This window comes from Mustela putorius, unplaced genomic scaffold (genome assembly GCF_011764305.1).
Source record: "Mustela putorius furo isolate JIRA1106 unplaced genomic scaffold, ASM1176430v1.1 tig00000095_pilon_pilon_pilon, whole genome shotgun sequence".
NCBI lineage: Eukaryota > Metazoa > Chordata > Mammalia > Carnivora > Mustelidae > Mustela > Mustela putorius.
In genome coordinates, this window is record NW_025421280.1 from 8546993 (window position 1) to 8569958 (window position 22966).

General features: G+C 43.2%; 1 long non-coding RNA gene across 3 annotated transcripts in view; it reads right to left on the minus strand.

Annotated features, from left to right (window-relative positions):
- LOC123391459 overlaps nt 1-22966 on the minus strand; it is a 321198-nt gene that overhangs the window by 64110 nt on the left and 234122 nt on the right. For all 3 annotated transcript variants that reach the window (XR_006606150.1, XR_006606149.1, XR_006606151.1), the window contains exon 3: nt 21865-21985. This is a non-coding gene — a long non-coding RNA (uncharacterized LOC123391459). The remainder of the gene's footprint in view (nt 1-21864; nt 21986-22966) is intronic.

Here is a 22966-nt window from a genome sequence, read left to right on the forward strand (position 1 = left end):
CAGGATCATGTTGTAGGTGAGAACACCTTGTAATGGAGCCTTTCTGCACATTTACCACATTTAAATCCGAGTTAAGAGGGAAAGAGAGAGAAAGAGGGAGGTAGGAAGGGGGGTGGGTAGAGAGACACAGGAAGGAAAGAGCAGGGCAGAGCAGGGCGGGCAGGGAAGGGAATGGAAGGGAAAGGGAGAGGAGAAGAGAAACTAGAGACCCTGTGTAAGCAGAGACACAGGAAGGAGAGAGAGACAGGTATAGTGTGATCCTATTGTTCTTGTCATGAATGAATGTGGTACCAAACACCCTTTCCTAGTCAGGGAGGAGAAACATGAGAATGTGACTCAAGGTCCTGGCGCTTGAGTTATACTCCCATCATTCACCAGCTCTGACCTTGAGAAGTCATTGAACTTTATCACTTCAGTGCGATAAGACACCTCAATGCCCATGAGTTATGCTTTCAAAACATAAAAATGTGTTAACAAATACTAGTTGTCATTATTATATATGAACATTCGATATATGCATGTACAGTGGGTGCGAAGGACAGAATCTATGCTTTTGGGTTGGCTTTGGGTCAAAGGATGGGCAGAGGCTGGGAAACTCTGGGCTTCCCAGAAAGAACTCTAGCACCCTTCTTCTCTTCCTCATGATCTCCAGGGTATATCTCATAGTGCTCCTAGCTTTCAAAGCACGCACATGTCAATCATTTCACACACATTCCTCTTTGTCTCTGTAGGCTGGTTATTGAGTGATCAAAGTCACTCAAGTGGCCCGCCTCTTTTGCTTGTATGCTTCCAAATGGATATCATTTGGCCTGACTCTTATCACCAGCCTCATGATCCTGGAGGGAAACAAAGTACATTGTAGGCTGGGTAGACCTGCATTCCGCAAGTAAGACCCCTTAGACTATTGCGCTACTCATCTCCATGGGAAAGAGGAACTACAGTGTAAGCAAATGAGGCCAGACTCAGTGGAGATTATTTATGAGAGCCACACTTTCTCAGTCAAAAACAAGAGCCCATCAAGTTTATGAAAACACCCTAGAAAGATACTGAGCCTCTGGCCTGCTGTGTCTGGGGGTGCCACTGGTCCTCCATGGAAAAGCAGCCCTCCTGGGGAGTTTTGAGAAACGGAGTTTTCTGATATTTGCAGATGGGATAGCTCTTCAGGAACTGCTTCTTTACATCTGTCTGTTCCAATGGCTAAAGAAATAGATTTCAAACCACATAGGGGGAAAAAAAAGAGGAACTATGTTATTGATATGACTTAGGAGAGCACTCCACAGCCAACCATGCTACCTACGCAACCAGGGGACACCCAGCCTCAGAGTAGCCCTGTCCTTGTGGGCAATGATGCAGGGTGACTTTCCCAAGTGAGGGATGGGCTCAGTGCTGTGCCTCCTGCTCACCGCACCGACCACCCCACCACTGCACACTCTTCATCAGCGTCGTGGTCGTCAGAAGAGCATGGGCTTTGGAGTTGGAGGAGCTAAGTGGAAATCCTAGTCCCATCACTTAGGCACTAAATAATTTTGGACAGTATTTTTGTATCCTTTCTGAGTCTCCATTTTCACAGCTGAAGAAGAGTTGATATCATGATCACAGGGTCATCGTGAGCATTTGATGACACCCTATAGATAAACACTTACCACCACATCTGAGACGTAGCAGTGTGAATCACTAGTGCTTTGCTCATCCATCCATCCCCTTGTTTGGTGGGAGGGGCAGAATGAACATAGCATAGTTTAGAACTTTTTAAAGTTTTCCTTATTTCTTCAAATGTGGCTTTGTCACTGAGGCTTGTCTTGATCACCCTATTTAAAGTAACAAACTTCTATCACAGACACTCTCCCCCACACTCCACACATACTTCCAATCCCCTTCCCATCATTTTGCACTGCCCTAGTTTTCCCATAGCACCATCACTTTCTAACAGATCGCATAATTTATTGCATGTTTAGGTTCATTATTTATGGTTTGTCTCCTCCAGACAGAACTCAAGTCCCACAAGGACTTTGGCCTTCATCTATAATATATACTTTGCATCTAGAAAACAACATGGCCCATAGTACTGTTCAGTAAATATTTGGCAAATGAATTAAGGTCTCAGAGCCATCAGGCCCACTTCCAGTGCTGGTCTTGGCTCATCCTGGTGACTGTAGTCTTTAGCAAACTATTCTCAGCCTCAGTTTTCTCCTTTGCAAAATACTGACAGTGATGATTTCAACCGCTCAGAGTCAGGAGAATGAAATGATATTCTGTCTATAAAGTACTTGGCATAACATCTGGAGTGCAGAAACGTCTAACTAAAAGGAAGCTATTAAAATGAAAATTTGAAAAGCACTTGCTTTCCATGCTAGTATAGACAGAAAGACAGGGGATCATCCAGAGTTATTTTCAGAAACACCCACCCCTAGTCTTATTCTGAACTCCCTCTTGCAATGTATGCATCTGCTGCCAATAATGTGAATTTCACCTCTTCCTTGTACCCCTCTAGTCATCAGCTTCCCCCCATCCCAGCAGGAAGGCCAGTGGGGAAATCTGGGGATCATCACAGGTATTTGGACCTATGGTGTGGGGATCAATACAATGTTGCAACCTCAAATCTGTCATGAACAAATAATAGAGTTCTCATGGGTCTATCTTGTGTTGGAAGCCAAAACTATGGTTACTGCTCTCAAGCAGTTTATGATCCAAAGCATTCTCAAGAGAAGACCACAATGCTCCTTGCCCAGAGTCACTATCGTCTGCAAATGTGTGTGCATGCATGGATTGCAGAGTGGAGGCTGGAAGTGTGCAAGAACCTACTGGGTTTCCAGCTCATTCTAGTGGGCAAACACAGCCTGCCACTTTTTCCTGGTTCCCTCCCACCGTATGAAAACCTTAAGGCAGATGGACATCAAGGATTTAAAATGAGGCTGGCAGTCCAGAGAACAGATTTCAAGTCTCAGCTCTGTTGGGTGCCTTCAGGCAGGACACTGGGCCTATCTGAAGGTAATTGTTGTAATAGCTAACATTTTGTTGCATGTTCCATTTACTGTGGGTATGTGCCAGGTGCCTCTGAGATATCAGTCATTTGCTCAGCTTTTTCTTTGTTCAGCCAAAGTTTGTTGAATTAGAGCTAGCCTTACACCAGGCACAGTGGACACAACCGTGAATGAGACAGCTCAACCGCTTAGCTCATCCGTGGCGGTGGAGACAGAAAGCGAGTAATCCATGACACATATATTTAATCATTCTCACGTGTTTATTCCTTCATTCAAAAACAATGTGTCAAGGTTCATACTATTTGATCAGTGAACTGTGGTCAGTGTTACAAAGGAGAAGTTTAGGGTGTTCTCCAACAAAGCATTTCCTGGGAAGGTGGGTAAATGGCTTCCTCTGAAAGCCTATTCATGGCTTCCTAGGAGAAATGACTTTTGAACTACAAAACTGAAGAATGAGAATTAGGTATGTGGCCCCATTTTGCAGATGAAGACACTGAGGGTCAAAGAGGTCAAGTAACTTGTTCAAGGAACCACAGTTAATATTTGATGGACATGGCTAGCTCTTGGACTGGGATATATGTCAAAATTGCCACCCAGGGCTTTTTCAAAATTTGTGTGCTGGGGTTTCACCAAGAGATTCAGTTGCTCTGGGCGGAGCAAGAAGAGGTGAAAGCAAGTTTAAAAGAGTTCCCAAGTAATTTGGATACACAACTCTAATAATACCACCGTCTAGTATTTCCGCAGCTCAACCCCGGAAGTTCGCGACGACATGGCATCACAGAAGAAAGTGTGATGTCAGGGCTGCTCTGTGTCACTAACTCCCCACATGATCTGAGGGAAGTCTGGGCCTCTCTCTTTCTGGGACTATGACTACATCAGTACTCCAAGCCCTCATTGTGCATTAGAGTCACCTGGAAAACTTTATAAATCTTGCCTGTACCTCACGTCCAAACAATGGCTCCAGAATCTGTGGGGGAAAGGACCCAGGCAGAGGTATTTACCAGAAGTTTCCATGTGATTTAGCACTAGATGATCTCAAAGGTCCCTTCTGACTTTGAAATCCTCCCTGTCTATGAAATTCTTCATCCCCTGCTTTCTGACAACTTAGGGAGACATTACGGAAGGCACACTCGAGAAGGCGGGGTCAGTGGGAGATGAGGTATTGCCAAGACCTGCTGCTCCACTCTGGCAGTGTCTTTGTGAAAATAGTAACTTTTTTTTTTTTCCTGACTGATTTATGTGACAGTTGGAAAGCAGCCCCCAGAACAGGCTGTTCCTCCCCTCAGTACTATTAACATAAATATGTGCACAGGGCCTTTAGCTCCTGCTTCTCCCTGTGTAAACGAGGCTTAAGGGGCCGTGAAAGCCGGAGGCTGAAGAGAAACCGGAGAAAAGGAAGTGTAGTTAGAGGCACAAGAATGAAAAGGGGAAAAGGACAGGACGTTGCTAAGAGACAATGTCAAGCTGGGCCATGGGATTAGCAGCCAGTATCAAAGCAAGTACTTCTTAATGGTATGTCTTCCAGGCGGGCCTTTTCCAAGTGCTGGTGGAGGGTGAGATTATCAAAGCAATTCCATTCCAAATCGCACGTAAAAGGCCCCTTTCCTTCTTGGTAGGACCCAAGTAGTAGGTGGAAGCTAAGGGATTTCAATACACATATCTTCTAGCTTGGGGTAGAGTAAGACTGGATTCTCTACCATGGAACGTAGCAGACTCTTTAACATGCTAATAAGCATCGAGAATCACTGAGAGATAGACAGAGCTTGCAGCCTGCCAAAATTATTTGCAACTTTTTACTTAGAGGGGACATGTGCTTTCCAAGATGTGTTTGAGAAACCCAGATATAAAAACCAACTACTATAATATCTAATATTCCTGTGCTAAGAGCATTACATGAATTATATCTTTTAATCTAAGCAACAGCGCTATGAATTAGGTACCTTTCTTTCCTTCCTTGTGCAGGTGGAGAAATTAAGGCATTAAGAGATTTCGTACTTGCCCAAGAGGATACAGCTAGAAGGGGGAAGGGAAGGAGGTTGAGCCCTGGGGTTACAATGATTTGGATTCAAATCCTGGTTCTACCATTTGCTGGAAGGACACATTTAAGTTAATTAACCTTTCTGAGTCTCAGTTTCCTTACTTGCAAATTGGAGAGGATAAACTGTGCCTTGTAGAGGTGTTGAGATTATGGCTGGTGTGTATAAAGTGCATAGTGGACGCCCCCTAAATGACTATAGGGATCATCATTATCATCTTGTATTTCATATTGGAAAAGGGAGCTTATAAGTGGTGCCTGGAAGAGAATATACATTTTGGTTAAATGGCATGAAATAGACAGTGGGACTGGGCACGTGACAGGGGAGGTCAATGACAAAGCTCTCCTGAGGAAGGGAAAATCCTCCTGCTGTTCTTCAGGTTGAACATACTCATTCTTAATGACCAGCAGGCAACAGAGACTCCTTCAGAGTTTAACCAGGGGGAGGTGGCAGACTTGGAGGCCTCATGTGCTTTGAATCGGCAGCTCCCATCTGGTTGGGCATCAGAATCCTCGAGGAGCTTCTTGAATCAAATTCCTAACCCCTGCGCCTGGAGATTCTGAGTCTGCAAGTCTTTGGCAGCCCCTGGGAATACGTATCTTCTTGGACCTTCCAGCTGATTCTGATTATCCGTCCGCTTTTAAAACCACTAGACTCCATGAAAGCTTGGGAAATCTTGCGATGAGTTACCCAGCAAGGACTCAGAGGAGCTTGGTGTAATTATTTTTGGAATCCAGAGAGTTTGTGGCCTTTTCTTGCATAAGCACCCAATAGCTTTCAAACATCTGGGCATTTGAGGAACAAATTTTCCCCATGCTTTGTGCTCGGTGCAGTGGCCTGGGTTGGCGATTTGTGTGGTGATAATAGCATTAGCTGCAGCACCAGGTGGGCTTGGGTTCAAATCCCAGGACTGGGGAGGGGCAAGACATAATACTAGAAGTCATGAACAATAGACAACGATATTGTGAATAGTTAAAGTCTATGCCATCACTCAGGACAAAAGTAAGAAGCCAGACTGGAGAAATTAAATTAAATTAAATCCTGGATTATATTTTAGTAATTGTTTTTATGATAACAGGAAATAAAAACACAAGAAATAAAAACATTTCAGTATTTTCGTGTATTGATATTTTTATTTTCTTGAATAATATGTAGGTGAGTAACATACTCACGTCTGGCTTTAAGTTCATTTTGGTTTTTCTATCAAGTAGAACTAAAACTCACTGTAGGATATATTTTTCTCAAAGTGATGATTTTGAGCCTATTAAATATTTATACCAGCATTTTTTCTTAGGGGGATAAAAGGCTAACCTTGGGAACTGTTACCTGCTTCTTGTCTTAATATACTTATTAGTATGTTTCTTACTTGGGAATGAAATTCTTTGTCAAAATATCACTGTAGGGCTCCTGGGTACCTTAGCTGGTTAAACATCTGATGCTTGATTTACGTAGGTCATGACCTCAGGGTCTTGAGATTGATCCCTACATCAGGCTCTGCTTAGAATCTGTTTGAGATCTCCCTCTGTCCCTTCCCCTGCTCATGTGCACTCTCTCTCTCTCTTTCTCTTAAATAAATAAGTAAAATGAATCTTTAAAATAGCACAGGGGAAGGGAGGGAAAACTGAATGAGAAGAAATCAGAGAGGGAGACAAACCATGAAAGACTCTGGACTCTGGGAACCCAACTGAGGGTTACAGGAAGGGAGGGAGGTGGGGGGATGGGGTAACCAGGTGATGGGTAGTAAGGAGGTGATGAGCGTTGAGTATTCTATGCAACTAATTAATCGTTGAACACTACATCGAAAAGTAATGATGTGCTATATGCTGGCTAATCGAACATAATAATAAAAATAAGTAAATTGAAAATTAAAAAAAAATATAGTATCACCATAATACGTACTTTAAAAAGTAAATTCCAGTGCAACCTCTTTCTAGCTGTGTAATCAGAGGCAGTATTCTTAAATTGCGTGAGCCTGGTTCTTCATCTCTAGTGATAAAAATAGTGCCCATTATAATGGGTTGCCAGGAACATTAAGTAAGAGGACTCATATTGAGTACTGGTGAAAGGTTGGCTTATAGCAAAGGCTTAGTTAACAGTAGCTGTCATTTTCATTATCCTGTCCCAATTCAGCTTCCTTTGTATCTAGATGGTGGTGGACAAGTAACAGTGCCTCCCTGAGCCGCATTTTCCTCATTCATGAAATCGGAATAATTATGTCTACTCACAGTGTTATAAGCAATAATGGAGGGACTGCTGCTTGAGAAACCCCTTGCAGCCTGCTGGACATGTCGTTAAGTATGGAATGAATGCCAGCTGATGTCATTTGCAGGAAGGATGGGCGTTTTTTGTATTTGGATCTCTTGCGTCATTCATTCCTTCAAAGACACTGTCAGGGGTCTCAGTCAGTTAAGTGTCTGACTCTTAATTTCAGCTCAGGTCATGATCTCAGGGTCATAGTTTTGAGCCCCAAGTTGGGCTCCGTGTTCAAACAGGGAGTCTGCTTGAGATTCTCTCTCTCCTTCTCCCTCTGTCCCTCCTCTGCTCACATGCTCTCTCACTCACTCTCTCTCAGGTAATAAACAAAACAAAAACAAAAACCCATGTCAGGAACCCCCATCATAATACTTGATATGTTTCTTCGAGTATTTTGTTGCCCTAAAAACATAGTGCCCTGAAGTTATGATATCACCTTTTTCTGTTCTGAAAGAAGGGATCCTGGGATGAGTGAGAGTCTAAGAAGCAGGTACCAGGATGAAAATCCTATACCCAGCAAGGCCATAGCCCCCCTGCCTGTGGGGTGCTGCCAGGGTAAACTAAATGTCTGCTACCATCTCTTATGGGTACAATCTTTTCTCCATGGCTGCTGTCTGCCACCAGGCAGAGTGTTGGGTTCTAAGGATGGGCCCCTAAACTAGTAGGCATATTCTCTGCCTTCACGGGGGTTCTAGAATAAAAGAAGGAACTCCCTCTTTTCTTGAGGTGCAAAGCCTTGGATTGAGGGAGCATATTTGGCACAGGCTGAGAAGGGAGAACGTGGCCTGTTTACAGAGCCAAAGGAAGGTGAGCATGGCTGAAACATAAAAGGAGAGAGGGGATGTAGAGAGAAATGAGACTGGGAGGGATACATCTGGGTCTAACATGCCTGGCCTCCAAAGCCATCATAAGGACATGTTAAGGATGTTGGAGACCCACTGAAAAGTTCTAAGCAGGAGGTGACATGATCAGATTTGGGCTTTAGAATGATTACTCTGTCTTCCCCCTGGGGGAAAAAGTGTGTATGTAGAGAGGCATGGGGGAGGGATACTTAAGTTTTCTTATATCTGTTGCCAACAGTTGCTCCATCCTCTTGGGTGAAGCCAAGGGCAGTGGAAGAGGTAGGAGAACAGGAGAATGTAAAGTCAAACATGGCCATCATTTACTGGACATTTGGATATATTGGGTATAGTACTAAATAGAAATGTACGTGATTATTGTGATAGGCAGGTTTCTAAGATGGCCTCTAATCGTTCCCACATTCCTGTGCAGGTCCCTCCCCTAGAACAGGGTCTGGATCTATTGACTTGCTTCTAACAACCAGAATATAGCATGAGTAATGAGATGGCACTTCCATGACTGACTGACAAGAAACTGTGATTTCTGTCTTGCCATTGCTTTCTTGCTTGCTCTAATGAAATGCCCCATGGAGAGACTCACCTAGCAAGGAACTGAACGCTGCTTCTAGTAACTAACCAAGGGTGAGTGAAGCCTTCTACCCACCCCAACCAACGGCACTGCTGCCTGCCAGCGCCCACTGAGTGAGTTGGGAAGCAGATCGTACCCAGTGGGGAGGACTGGGGCTCCATCCAGCACCATGATATTGGCCTGTGAGAGACCCCAAGAGGGAGAACTCTGTTAAGCTGTGTCTGGCTTCCTGATCCCCCTCCCCCCAGAACCTGCGAGATAAGCAATGTGCATGGTGTTGAGCCACTCAGTTGTGGGCTCAGTTATTATACTCCACAGGGTTACATGATCTTACAGAAGGCAGGAGAAGACACAGTAGTGAGGAGGGGGAGGGAGTAACAAGAGTGTCAGAGTGTCAGGGAGAGCAAAGATGACCAGCGATGATCAGGAAAAAGAAAGTACTGAACCTGACCAGGAAGGGGTGTGAGTCTGTGGGGGTGACATGAAGTAGAGGAAGTCCATGCACAGTTCCTATATGATGCAAACAAATTTCAACTCCAGCTCCCGCTGCAGGTGGGAAGGATGACCTTTTGAGGATGAATCCCACAATCTGTTTTTGCTTTCTATTTCTCATTTGAATTTTGGTCTCAATCTTAAGATCCTGTGCTTCTAAAAACGCTCCTAAAGGCAGATATTAATGAATTCAACATCTGGCTTTGCAGTGCTGATCCAAATTCTTTCTTCCCTTTCTCTGGATGCTGTTCCCAGGGATGCACTCCCTGTGCCCTTAAGTGCATCTTTTCTACGCATTGTCTGTTGTCTTTGGAGCCGACTTGGGAACAAAAGGAGGGATCTACACGCGGTGAACTGGGTGTGTGACATCAGAGACTGAGTGGAGTTGAGTTCAATTTCTTCCCTTGCTTGAGTTTCTTACTTAGGAAAGACTCCTAGACGGCCGCATGACATGCCTGGTACTTCCCCTCGCTCCAACTTAAACTAGTCCCTTTTAGCTCAGAACAGGGAAAATATCAAAGAGTCTGGAGTCACCACTTAATTGCTGTGTGGCTTTGAGGAAATGACTTAACCTTTACAAGCCTCAGTTTTCTCTACTGCAGAATGTGAGCAGCAAGACCTCTCTCTTGGGGCTGTTTTGAGGAGGATGAAAGGAGTTGGTGCAGACTCGGTGCTGAGCAAGGGCTTGGCACGAACCCTTTTCTGAAGCCCGTGTTGATGTGAGAAGTAGCTTGCCTTCTCGAGCTTTCCTACCTGGATAGCAACCCCCTAACCACTCTGGAGGCTGCCAAGCCAGCTGCCTCAGACATGTCATAAACAGCCTGGGGAGCAATTTGCTTTCAAAGAGAAACAGGCAGAGGGAATAAAAACAAGACAGCCAGCAGCGGGCCCAGCCCTGGGCCAGGACGATCTGGCACTTGGCAGCAGCCCGGCTAGAGGTGCACCGCCCAGAGAGAGTGCCTCTGCAGGACCTCACAAGCTCAGGGCTGTCCTGAAACTCCACACTCCAGGGAAGATCTGTCGGGGCTGCCCTGTGGCACCCGCACGAGCCTATTCGAAACCCAGCCTGGCCTGAGATTACCTCGCTCCAGTTTTTATTCATGCCACCACCGAAGCCCGCAGCCCCTTCTGTCACTTGAGTTTGTTTTGTCTCTTTAATTCTCTCTCTGGTGGGGGTGGCCTGTCAGCCCCTAAGCAGCCGTGGCCAGCCCTGCATCCTTCCAAAACTTGGGGAATAGCTAGATGCTGGCTGCTGCGGGCACAGGGCTTCCAGTAGGGGCGTCTTCTCTCTGATACCTGTTTCTGTGTTTTCTTTCTGGAAGACAGTTTTAGGGCTCCTGGAACGCAGATCCTGGCCTCCCATCCTGATGGTGATGTGGCTGGCTGTGTTTCACTGTTGACCTCTCAGGTCACCGATGACCTTCTTGGAGAGGCTCTCTCTGATAACCCTTTCTAAGCAGACTCCATCCTCTTCAGAGAGGCTTGTTTTCTCCATCACCTGTTTATTGGCTTCTAGCACCTCCTGAAATCATTCTGTTTACCTATGTCTGTGTCAGGAAGTTGTCCATGTTCCCCACCAGAGAGAGCACAGCTCAGTGTGGCAGCAACTTCACCCAGCCCCCCTAACCCTTACATCCTTATCCAGCCTATGATGAAGGGATGGTTATCCTTCTCCCCACCTTACAGATGAGGAAACTGAGGCTCAGATAAGTTTCTGAATGTCATAGAACTAGTTAGTGGTAGAACAAGAATTAAAACCAGGCAATTGTCTCGGGAGGTAGTCAAAAACCACGTCGCTATGGCGCACTTGAACTGTGGCTCATTCAAACTGAAATGTACTGTAAGTGTAAAGCACATACTGGATTTTGGATTTTGGATTTTGGATTTTTAGTACAAAAAAAAGAATATTAAAATATCATGTTAACAATTTTTATATTGATTATATGGAAATTATAAGCTTTTAATATACTAGGTTAAATAAAATAGAATATTATTAATTTCACCTGTTTCTTTTAAAAATATATGTGGTTCCAGTTGTATTTCCACTGGACTGCATTGGTTTATTCTTTTTTGTTTTTTTAAAAGATTTTATTTATTTATTTATTTGTCAGAGAGAGACAGACAGCACAAGGAGGCAGAGTGGCAGGCAGAGTCAGAGAGAGAAGAAGCAGCACCCCCCAAGCAAGGAGCCCAATGCGGGACTTGATCCCAGGACCTTGGGATCATGACCTGAGCCAAAGGCAGCCGTTTCAGCAACTGAGCCACCTAGGCATCCCTGCATTGGTTTATTCTTTTAATCACTTCACATAGTAACACCTGAAATATTAGTAGCCCTGACATAATGTCACTATTTGTGCCAATAGTGACAATAAAATTCATAGTTACCCAGTTTAGAAATCCCTTTTTTGCTTTCTATAGTCCGAGTGTTTAAAAAAAAAATGCCCTTTAATTTACCTGCATACATTAGGTGCTTATGCCGTGCATACCACTGCACAAGGTGTTTCTTGATGCTGTTAGAACTATTAGAACCTGCAGTCATCAGGAAGTTACAGACACCCAACTGAATTGTCAACGGAGTAAGAGAGGGGGGTTAGTTGGGAGAATTGGGGGTTGCTCACATATCTGAAGGAAGAGCTGCGTGAACAGTGACAGAGATGGGACTCCATCTCCCCCTCTCAGTTCTTTTTGAGTAGTGATTGGTTCCATTTTCTCTATCAGTTTCCTCCTGTGGCTGGGGGCAGATCTGATGGCTCTTCCAGGCTCGCTTCTCTCCAGTTTCATCACTACCTGAGTCTAAGGGGGGCCTCCACCTCAATCCCAAATAGGACTCTTACTGGCTTAAGTTGATCATACATGGATTTCTCTGGCCAGTCCCCCAGAGGCGGCATGATGATTGGCTCAGCCGGGTCACGCGCTCATCATATAAACAGGTGGGTGAGTTAAACTGATTAGGAACCTCTGTTAGAATGAAAACCTGTGGAAAGGATGAAAGGAATCAAAGGAGATTCTTTTGATAAAGGGAAGTGTACTTGGCAGACAAAATGATGCGTTCATAGTGTCTTTCTGGATGCCATTGTCTTCTCCGTGGGAATGAATTTGAGAAATTATAAATATTTCTGTAAAAGTAAAGATGATGCTAGTACTGAATACCAAAGATATTAGAGAAATTTAACAGTAAAGTAAGAGGAGAGTAGAAGTCTTTTGTGCGTATGTAAGGAGACTCAAACATAAGTGTCCCTTTAAGAATGCCCACCTTTGTCCCTTATGATTATCTGTGTTCAAGGAGGCAACCCTGAACACAGAGATACTGGAGTGATGAATATACTTGACTTTTCACTGCTGGAATACAGCTGCTCATTTGTTGAGTACTAACAGTGCAAAAATAGAATTAAAAACAGTTCTGGTCTGCTGGAGGAGCAATCTCATCTAGGTAGTATTTTCTGTTGAACAAGGTGCTCCTGAAAAATCCCTTTTAGAGAAACTAAATACTCTCCCACTTATATAGTCAAAATGTCTCTTTTTTCCTTAAAAAAGAGACTCGGTTCGTCTACACACACAGATAGGCTTCGTCTTCCCTTAGGGTTCAGCCCTCCCTTTTTCTGCTTTATGTTATAAAGCTGTCAGCCCACTGTCATCACACCACCACCTCTAATATCCGAGTGTACTCTTTCTTTGTCACTTACTCGTGAGAGTCATTTTTGGACACATTTCATTAAAATTGAGAAAATTGGGCTTCAGGACCTGAAATATAATTAGAGTTGAATATGCAAATACTAGAGAGATCTTGGATTAACTTACAGGACAACCTATCCATGCCCAAAGAACCCACTGGATATTATGAAATACATACATATCTATATCTGTATTAGCTTCATAGGGAGCTAGTTTTAAAACTGTGCGCTCGTATCATTGTTCATTCTTTTCTTTATTGTTGGAAAGATGTAGTAGGAGTTTATTCTGGTTGGTTGTTTTTTTTTTTTTTTTTTTTTTTTTTCTTTCTCCTCTAACTACTCAGTTTCCCAAAGACAAAGAGATGAAATTCTAACTTTTCAGCTCAGATGCAGGGGTCTTGTCTAAACTATAAGGGCAGGAAGAGCTGCTCTTTGCTATGCATGCCTGAAGCATTATGAAAATAAGAGTCAGGTTTCTTGGCTGGGAAGACCTCATTTGGAGGAAAAGAGCTGGGGAGAGACGTTGTCTTAGGAGGTAACTCGGGCCTGCTGTACGTTGTATATCATCATCATATTCTTGGGAAATGTATGAGCTTATGTTTCCACTACCTCATCTTCATTGTGCATCGCGGAGGCCAAAGATAGGTAGGCAGAAGGGACCGCCTTTATAGAAATACGTGTAAAGAAGTTTCCTATAGAGGTGTGGTTTTGTCAGATAAAACTTGGGGGTTTTGCCTGTACCAGTCCTCATTACACAGTCTTTCTAATTTGGGGCAAATTGATGCTTTACACAAATCATTAAAAATTAGTTCTCTAATGTACGTAGCCTCTTTGGAGTGAAGTTCAGAAGAGACATTTTTGAAGGTGGGGGATGGGGGAGAGGGGGCATGTTTTCCTTCCTGGGAGCTTTCATGTTTAATTAAATCTGTAAATTAAACATTTTTACCCTTCTCGTTTTAAATCCCAGCCAACTGGTGTCTTGCCTTTCTGGCACAAGAAGCGAAGCTACATGTCTAGCTTTGCAGGTAATGGTGACTCATTGTTGTAACCGAATGGGAGGGGAGACAACACACACACAAAAGCTCTCCTTACTGCAGAACACAGAATGTCATTTCTGGAAGAGTCAGTAATTTCTAGTTAAACCCTGCCAGTTATATCTTAAAGGGACCATTACATGGCCTTGCTTTTGTTCGTTTATGATTTTTATATCTGAGCTTCTTTCAGAGCCCAGAAAAGGAATGGCTCCTGCCATCCATACAAAGGGCTGAACACTCTTTGTAATGATTTACCTGCAAAAAATGATGCTGATGATGTCAGTGACCATGAGATTTAAATACCCACTTCACATTATTTCTTCTTGAACTGGTCATGTTTAATTTCAGGCATTGGAAGGAACCAGAGCTTTTAGCAATTAAATGGCCAGTTCTACTTTCTTTTCTAATTGAGGCTTTTTTTTTTTCCTACTCTGTGAGATAGAATAGAAGTTTTCTTCTCCTAAGGTGTACCCCACAACTCTGTCTTAATAATTTGGATTTCTGGAAAACAGCTGGCACATCTTTATCTGGAACTGTAAGAAGAAATAATTTGGTATTAAATGATGAAGACTTTTCTCCCAGTCTAATCAAGGACTGAGTCAAGTGAATCCCAGTTACCAGTAACTTCCTGGGTGTAGGCCAGGCAGTTCGGGATTCACAATCCCCTAGCCTGTTCCCAACTCATGGATTTGTACATCCTGTTCCCTCTACTGACAACTCCCTCCTCACTCCCTCTTCTCTGGATCTCTCCTACTCATCATCCCTGAATCCACTATCACTTTCTTGATACTGCCTGGCTAATTTTGGTCTCCATGGCATCCTATGTCTTTCTTGTGAGAAATCATAATTCATTAATCAGGGAAGTATTTGTAGTCTTCCCTGGGACCGGCGCTAATAGCTATTAGATATGGGTAGGAACAGGGCCTAGCTCTAGGTCTAACACATATTTTGTTGAAGGAGCCAGTGGATTCACTGGACTCATTTCCATTTCACTCTAGGGCAGAGGGTCTCAAGCTTAGAAATAACTAGGAAATGGGCCCAAACTGAAGCCCAGATACACTTCAGAGGTCAAATTGTCCAACCTCGGCCTTACAGTCTGACCTCATCATTATTCCAACCCTTAGTCCAGGTTTTGATAATCTTCGCCAAGAGTATCATCTCTGTTCATTGTTGCCTCCAGTGGGCTCTAAAAACTCAGTGAGTATTGGTGCCTATGGCATCCATTCTTAAAGATGCCCCTCTCCCCTGCCAATCCTCTCTTCTTTTTTACTCCCTTCCGTATTTGCCTCCCATATTGAATCAGGGCTGGTCTAAGATGACTACCAAGGCTAATAATGTATGACTTTGAGGCTAGGTCATAAAAGGCATTGCAGCTCCTGCCTTAGTGCCGTAGATAACTTACTTTGTCCAAATCCAGCCACGGTGCTAGAGGACTCACAAACAGCCCTGCGAAAAAGCATGTGTGGGAAGAAACTGAGGCCTCTGTGAGCACCATCTGCAGCTTATGGACAAGCCCCCTGGGAAGTGGATCCTCCAGCCCCAAACCTACTTACAAACACCAATCTCCGGGTTTCATTGGCCCAGACAGAAGCTGAAATACAATGGAGGTGCTTTCAGATGCTTCATACCTTGTTTCAAATGCCCTCTCCAAAAGCTAGGAAGGCAAGAAAGTTATTTTCACTCATAAAATACTGGCTAAAAAATCATACTTGGAATTCATTGCAACTAGAGCAATATAATATAAATTTTATTCTCTCTCTATCCAGTTAATTTGAGTCCAAGAATTCAGCTTGTTGGATTAATTGCCAGTTCCAAAGACCTCAACCCAATCAGCAGCCTTCTCTTTATATATATATATATATATATATATATATATATATTTTTTTTTTTTATTTCTTTTCAGCGTAACAGAATTCATTGTTTATGTACCACACCCAGTGCTCCATGCAATTCGTGCCCTCCATAATACCCACCACCTGGTTCCCCCAACCTCCACCCCCTGCCCCTTCAAAACCCTCAGATTGTTTTTCAGAGTCCATAGTCTCTCATGGTTCATCTCCCCTTCCAGTTTCCCTCAACTCCCTTCTCTTTACATTTTCACAGTTATTTTCTCATGCTCAGAGTGCTTCAGTTAAAGGCAGCTATGCAAATCCTTCTTCACTTGGCAAATAGGCTCTAAAATTTTCCTTCAAGATACATTGTCATTTTTCCAAACTTCATCCACCTATTGTGCAGTCCAGACATGGCCACAGGTGAGGAATAAACTTCACCTTCATGGAAGAAGATGGCACAAAGAACCTTATTTCATTAAAAATGGTGGAAGGTGGGTCATATCTACTCTTAGCATGAAAACTATGAGGTATTGAGGTCTCACCCTGCAGGTTTTGTCCCATTTTGCATCACTAAGCACTTTCAACCTTTTCATTTCCCCTCTTACCAAGTGGCTGTCCTTTCTTGTCATTAAGGCTGACCCCAGCAGGGAACATCTGTTTCTTTGTTCAGGATGTTGGGGCTACCCTGGTCTCTTTTAGAACCCCCACTAAATTCCAAGCCTCAGGGTCAGAAGTCATTTGATTTGAATTTTTAATAGTTGTACAGTTGTATCTTTTCCTTTAAAAATAATACATGCTCTTAGTACAGATAAATGCCAAAAGATATAGAAATATATATAAAGCAGAAAAAACAATCATCATGTCCCCATAGTTAAAGCTTTTGGTCCATATCTTTCAAAGCTTTATTTTTTCTCCTTTTGTGAGCAAATATATATGCATAAAGAAAGTTTTCTATAAATGGAATCCTTTAATAAATAGTACTATATAACTTTTAAAAATATGAATAAATGGGCGCCTGGGTGGCTCAGTCAGTTAAGTGTCTGCCTTCCATTCAGGTCATGATCTCAGGGTCCTGGGATCGAGCCCTGCACGGGGCTCTCGGCTCAGTGGGAGTCTGCTTTCCCCCTCGCTCTACCTGCCTCTCTGCCTGTGGATTCAATCTTCAGGGCTGAGCTTTCGAGTCTAAGCTCTTAGCTACTCTCCATGTCAATGTCTACAAATCTTCTCAGTCTTCATGATGGTGCTTGGTACCAATTTCCTCCCGACTTGTTGGCTCTCTGTGCTGAATGTCTGCTCTAGACCTTCACTTGCTCACTTGTTTCTCTTTCCCTTATGTGTGCCCCTGCAATTTACCACAGCCTTGGGCCACCTTTCTGAGCTTGTTCCATCCTGATTTATTTGTGGACTCTGAATAGCCTTTCCCTGCTCTCAAGGTGTATTTTGACCTTGATAAACTTGTTCTCTGTTGATCTTTGACAATGATGGAGGTGAGGAAAATGGGTCTAAATATATTTGGGGGGTCCTAATCATGATATCTGTGAGTTCTTTCATCTTAGCAAAAGGCGTATTTAAAGGATAATGTTCCCTTTTTTCTCCCACTCTCATTTTGATTCTGCTCATTCCTAACTGGGTTCATGGTCCCTTCCTGAACTTTCTCTAACAATGCCTTGGGTGTGTCCACGAAGCTCTTAAATCCTTCCCCCAAGAAAGGGAAAGAAGAAAAGCATCATTATATGTGGGCTGGGGGTGGGGGGATAGTGTGGGGAATTGGGGGGCACAAAGAACCAACTGGACTTGGTTTCCAGACAGGGAAGCCAGAGGAATGGCCTGTTGCTCTCCTAAATCTGTACCGTGTGAAAATCTGAGGGCATTCTCAGCTTCCAGCCAGCCATTAGCCTGTGAGAGCACGCTGTCTGAGAATGAAACCTAACTCTTCAGAGAGGAGGCAGGGTGTTGAGTCTCCTTGTTGGCTGGAGTAGAGTGCAGTTTTCCCCCCGTGGAGAGCAACAGACCATCACAGCAGCATCAAGACTTTGGAAATGGTGGCTTCCCAATTGGCTTGGTGGCAGAGAGCCCCAGGCTCTTCACATGGTATCCTCTCTCTCTCTTTCTCTTTCTCTCTCTCGTAAGTAGCAGTTGGATTGCAGCCTCTGAACCATCACATCTCAGATTAATTCCATTTCTGGGACTTACCAAACAGTCTCCTTAAAGTAGCATTCATCATGCAGCATGAGGAGATGACTATTTTTTCACTGTGGCCATTAAGATGGAGACGTTCATCAGGTGGAGGTGTTGCAGGGGTAGCTCGTAGGTGTGACATTGAATGTCTCTGCTATTGACCCATAGCGGCTGTCTGGAGTAATGTTTATAGGAGGATTCTGTGCTTATTTCCAGGCCCAAAGGGCAAGAACACCATGACTGACTTGTCATATCTGCAGTGGGCATTAGACTGATCATGATAGCACATGTGTCATGCATCTGTCAGAAGAATAGGTTGTGGAATAACAGAAGATTGGGGTGCAGGTCTGTAACTTTCTTGCCAGAAGCTAAACCATATGCAGTTGACAATTTGCAGAGCCTCAGTGTTCCCATAAACGCAATAAGGATTTTACCTCTTGCTTTTTGAGGGGATGATAAAGTTGTTGCCAAGGTATCCAGAACATTAAAGCTTTTCAATCAATAGAAACTCTCCAGCCATGTCACTGAGAGTGGTGGCACCGTGGCAAGGAAAGAGTATTAACTGGGGGCAAGAAAATGTATGTGAGATAATCCTGTTGCATCATTTAAGTCACTATTAGTGACTTAATAGTGATTTTGAAGATTTTTTCTCTCTGCCTTTTCTTTTGAGAAAAGACGGGTTTTACAGTGATGACTGTGCTTTGAGTTTTCAGATGTGTTCTGCCATTAATGGAAATTGGGGCAAGAATCCAGACTCCCACCAACTTTCTTCATTATAAAACCCGATATGCAATAACATAACATAGCTCTCATACTCTAGAGACCACAATGTGATATAAACTTCTTTCTGTCTTTCTTTCTTTCTTTCTTTCTTTCTTTTTTAAAATAGAGAGCAGACACATGTGTGAACTGGGCAGGGGGAGGGACAGAGAGAGAGAGAATCTTAAGCAGGTTCCACACTCAGCACAGACTCCGATGTGGGGCTCGATCCTGTGATCGTAAGATCACGACCTGAGCTAAAACCAAGAGCTGGATGTTTAACTGACCGAGCCACCCATGGGCTCCTTCTAATTTAGATTTTTTTTTCTTTAATTTCTGTACCCTAGGGCAAATTATTTAATGGCTCCAAGACTCAGTTTTCCCATTATTAAATAGGCATAATATTTATAGGATCGCCATGAGGCTCCATCACTTAGACAATTTCTGTGAAGGAGTTCCAGAGGCACTATTAATTTGTTTTATTAATATATCACAATTATTTTCTTGATGCATATAGCTTCTGATTTCAGTTGGTTAGAGGAACAACTGAAAGCAGATATCAGAATGAATAACCTGAAAATACCAATAATGATAGAGATTCCTATTTTCTGAAGTCCACTCAGTATAAGGAACTAGATTAGTTTCCACCTCCTCTCAGGGTAGGGTTGTCAGATAAAATATAGAATGCCCAATTAAATTTCAATTTTAATTTCAGACAAACATGTTCTTAGCATAAGTATATGTCAAATATTGCATGGGACATGCTTATAATAAGAAATTGTCATTTATCTGACCATTTTCACTGGGCATCATTTTTTTTAAAACTAAACTAAAACTCTAACCAAGGTTTGCTGAGAACGTTGACTTAATCGTTGTAAACCACTTAGAAGAAAAAGCTCACACAGTAAGCGCTCAATACACAGTAGCAATTAGAGAGACAATGCAGTATAATGTTTTCCAGGGCAGGCTCTGGAGCCAGACTTCCTGCGCCATACCCCAACGGGGCCGCTTATTAGCTGGATGGCCTTGGGTAAGATATTGCATCCCTGCGTGCCTCAGTTTGCTCACCCCTAAAATGACAGCCTTTTCCTCACAGAACTGCTACAAGCGTCCCTTATCTCATGCATGTAAAGGTTTTAGAATGGCGCCCAAGGCGGAGACATTGGTTTAAAAACAAAACAAAACAAAACAAAACAGCTATTACAATGTTATTATAATTGCTGTACTCCTCTATCAGCCTATTTGACCTTCATACTTGACTGTGGCTGCTTACTGTACATACATATGTTTCCTGCTCTCTAGCAGAAAGGTTGCAGGTGTCAGGTGTTTCTTCATCCCCCTTGCATACAGGATGTATCCAAGACCAAAGAGGTCACTAACTTGCCTAAGGTCACACAGCCAGCACTGAGGTTAAACTCTCTGACTCCCTGACTTTAAGACGGAATCTCTTTCTACTCCAGTAGCTGACATCTGTGATCTACAGAGTGGGGATGATGGCTCAGAATTACAACAACATCATCTGCTTGATGCGTGAGCACTCTGTAAATTCTAGAGAACAGGGGTGCCTGGGTGGCTCAGTGGTTAAAGCCTCTGCCTTCAGCTCAGGTCATGATCCCAGGGTCCTGGGATCAAACCCCGCATCGGGCTGTCTGCTCAGTGGGGAGCCTGTTTCCTCCTCTCTCTCTCTCTCTCTCTCTCTCTCTTTCTCTCTGTGCCTGCCTCTCCTCCTACTTGAGATCTCTGTCAAATAAATAAATAAATTTTTAAAAAAATTCTAGAGAACATTATCTGAATATTAGAACAGTGTTATAGTTTTATGTTTGTAAAAGAAATCTTAATCCTCTAAGATCTCCTGAGTTCTTCACCGCCTCTCAGATGGGCAGAGCTGACATGATTGCTGCTGCTCGAGGCAGAGGAGGGCAGTCACAACCCGGGAAGCTGATATGACTTGCTCAGAAGCACCCCGCAGAATAAGAAACAGTGGGTACGAATCCACAGTTTCGAAGCCCATGTTTGATTTCTGACCTGTGGCACTTCCCTCATTATAAACACATTCCTCTGTTAGAGCTTCCAACGTGGTCTGCTTTGGTTTTTATTAAATTAAGTGTGGCGTCCATATCCAAAGACAACGCGAGTGTTCTGTCTTATAAAAATTCCCCCTGCGTTGGATTTTTCTTTCCAGTTTATGTTTAAGATAATGAAAACAAATAATTCACAAATCCAGAGGAGAGATTAGCAAAACAAACTTCACTGTTATTCTTGAGCTATAAGCCAAGCAAGCCAGCAGCAGAATTACTAGCAAATGTTCTGCAGCCCGCATTATCTGAGCATGCCAATTACAGAGCAAAGGCTACTCCACCTCTGAATTTCTTTAGGAATTGCAGGTATAATTTCGACCATGTCATTACAGCATTTCAATTTTCAATTATGCCCCAAATGGTACTTTGGCAGTCAAATGCATTCTGGGCATTTCTTTTTGGATTCCTGAAACTCTGGTCCATGTTGCTTGTCTCTAGACCACCATTAATATACAGCATGCTCACCCTTGAATTTCTCTCCACTTAAAAAAAAAAAAAAAAAAAAAAAAAGAAGGCAGTAAGATGTTTATGGAAAATGCTGGGTTTGGAGGCTTTAAAAGGAAAGTGCTTTGAAAGACCAGGCAAGAGTCCAAGCTGACCTAAGGCCAAAGTCTCTATCAAAGCTGATGGTCTCCAGCCCGGTACTATAGAACGGAGCATGGAAGGGGCTGCCAATCCATGAATATCATAGGATAGCCCCTTGCCCTCTGAAATACCTTCCGGGGGCAGAAGAGTGACAGGGGAGGGTGTGGGGGCAGCAGAATTTCTTCTGTCCTCTCTCAAAAAGACTTAAATGCTAACCAGAAGTACTAAGTTTTGTAACAGGATCAGGAAGGAAAAAAATATTAAAATTTGTAGGTTAAGATCCCCTCTCATTAGAAAAAAAAAAAAACTATGCAGAGAGCTTGAAAGAGAAAGAAAGACTGGAAGGTAGTATACATACATGCAAATGTGGTTATTTCTGGAAGGTTGGTCAAAATTTTTTCATTTACAACTAACTGAATCTCAGCCGAAACTAGTTGAAGTTAAAAGAATCTATAGAAGAAACATATTGGCTCATATGACTTTTTGGCCAATAAATAAATGTTATAGTTTCAGGTATTGCTGCATCTAGGTCCTCACCTGTCACTGAAGAGCTTGCATTTTCCATGTCTCTTTCTATTCTCCCAGAAAGCTAGAATCTGCTTTCTTCTCTATTCCGAAGCTTCGCCATTGGAATCTTCAAACATATTCATCCTTTGTCCTGTGGGTCCCAGAAGAAAAGAGTGTCTTTCAGTAGCTCCAGCAGAAGTCCCAGGAGAGAGTCTGCCCGGTCTGCTGGCCCAGGCCTGCAGCACGGTCAATGCAGTGCAAACCACATGGCTTAAACAGGATTACTGTATGGTCAGGAGAGTTGCCCTCAAATCATATGTCCTCTACTCTGCAATTTTCATCTGCTATTTGTTGGACTATTTTTTTTCTTTTCTTTCTTTCTTTTTTTTAAGGACTTTATTTATTTGAGAGAGAGAGAGAGAATGAGAGAGAGCAGGAGAGGAGAGAGGTCAGCTGGAGAAACAGACTCCCAAGTAGGGAGCCCGATGTGGGACTCAATCCTGGGACTCCAGGATCATGACCTAAGCTGAAGGCAGTCCCTCAACCAACTGAGCTACCCAGGTGCCCCCATTTTTTTTTCTTAAACAGTTTTTAATGAACCTGTATTATTTTATGATAAGATGTAAGTTTTAAAATTTGTTTTGAAACATGCTGTGATATAGAAGAAAGGAATCTAAGAGATTCTAAGCATTCAGGAGACCTTGCAATTCTAATATCCCTAGCTTCCTTCCAAGTAAATAGAATTGGTAAAGAGCCATTTTGTCCATGAGAGCCTACTACCCTGACCACAGTTAGGGAACCCCAGCCTCATGATAGAAATAGTGTCATTCTGTCTCTGTGTATTAACTAATTTAATCTTCACAAAGTCCATTTAAGGTAGGTACTATTAATATCCACCTGTCACAGATGAGGGAAATTGAGGCACATAGAGGTGAAGCAACCTGCCCAAGGTTAAGTGGAAGTGGAAGAGTTGATCTTCACACCCAACAGACTGTCTGTCTAGGGGGTCTGTTAAAAACAAGATCTTGAGAGAAAGACCCAGATGCAGAGGAAACAGCAGAAGCACAAGGTGAAGACAGTGAGAGTGAGAGAGAGAACCCTCTTGTGAGAAGATCTCTCAGGACCTTGCCCT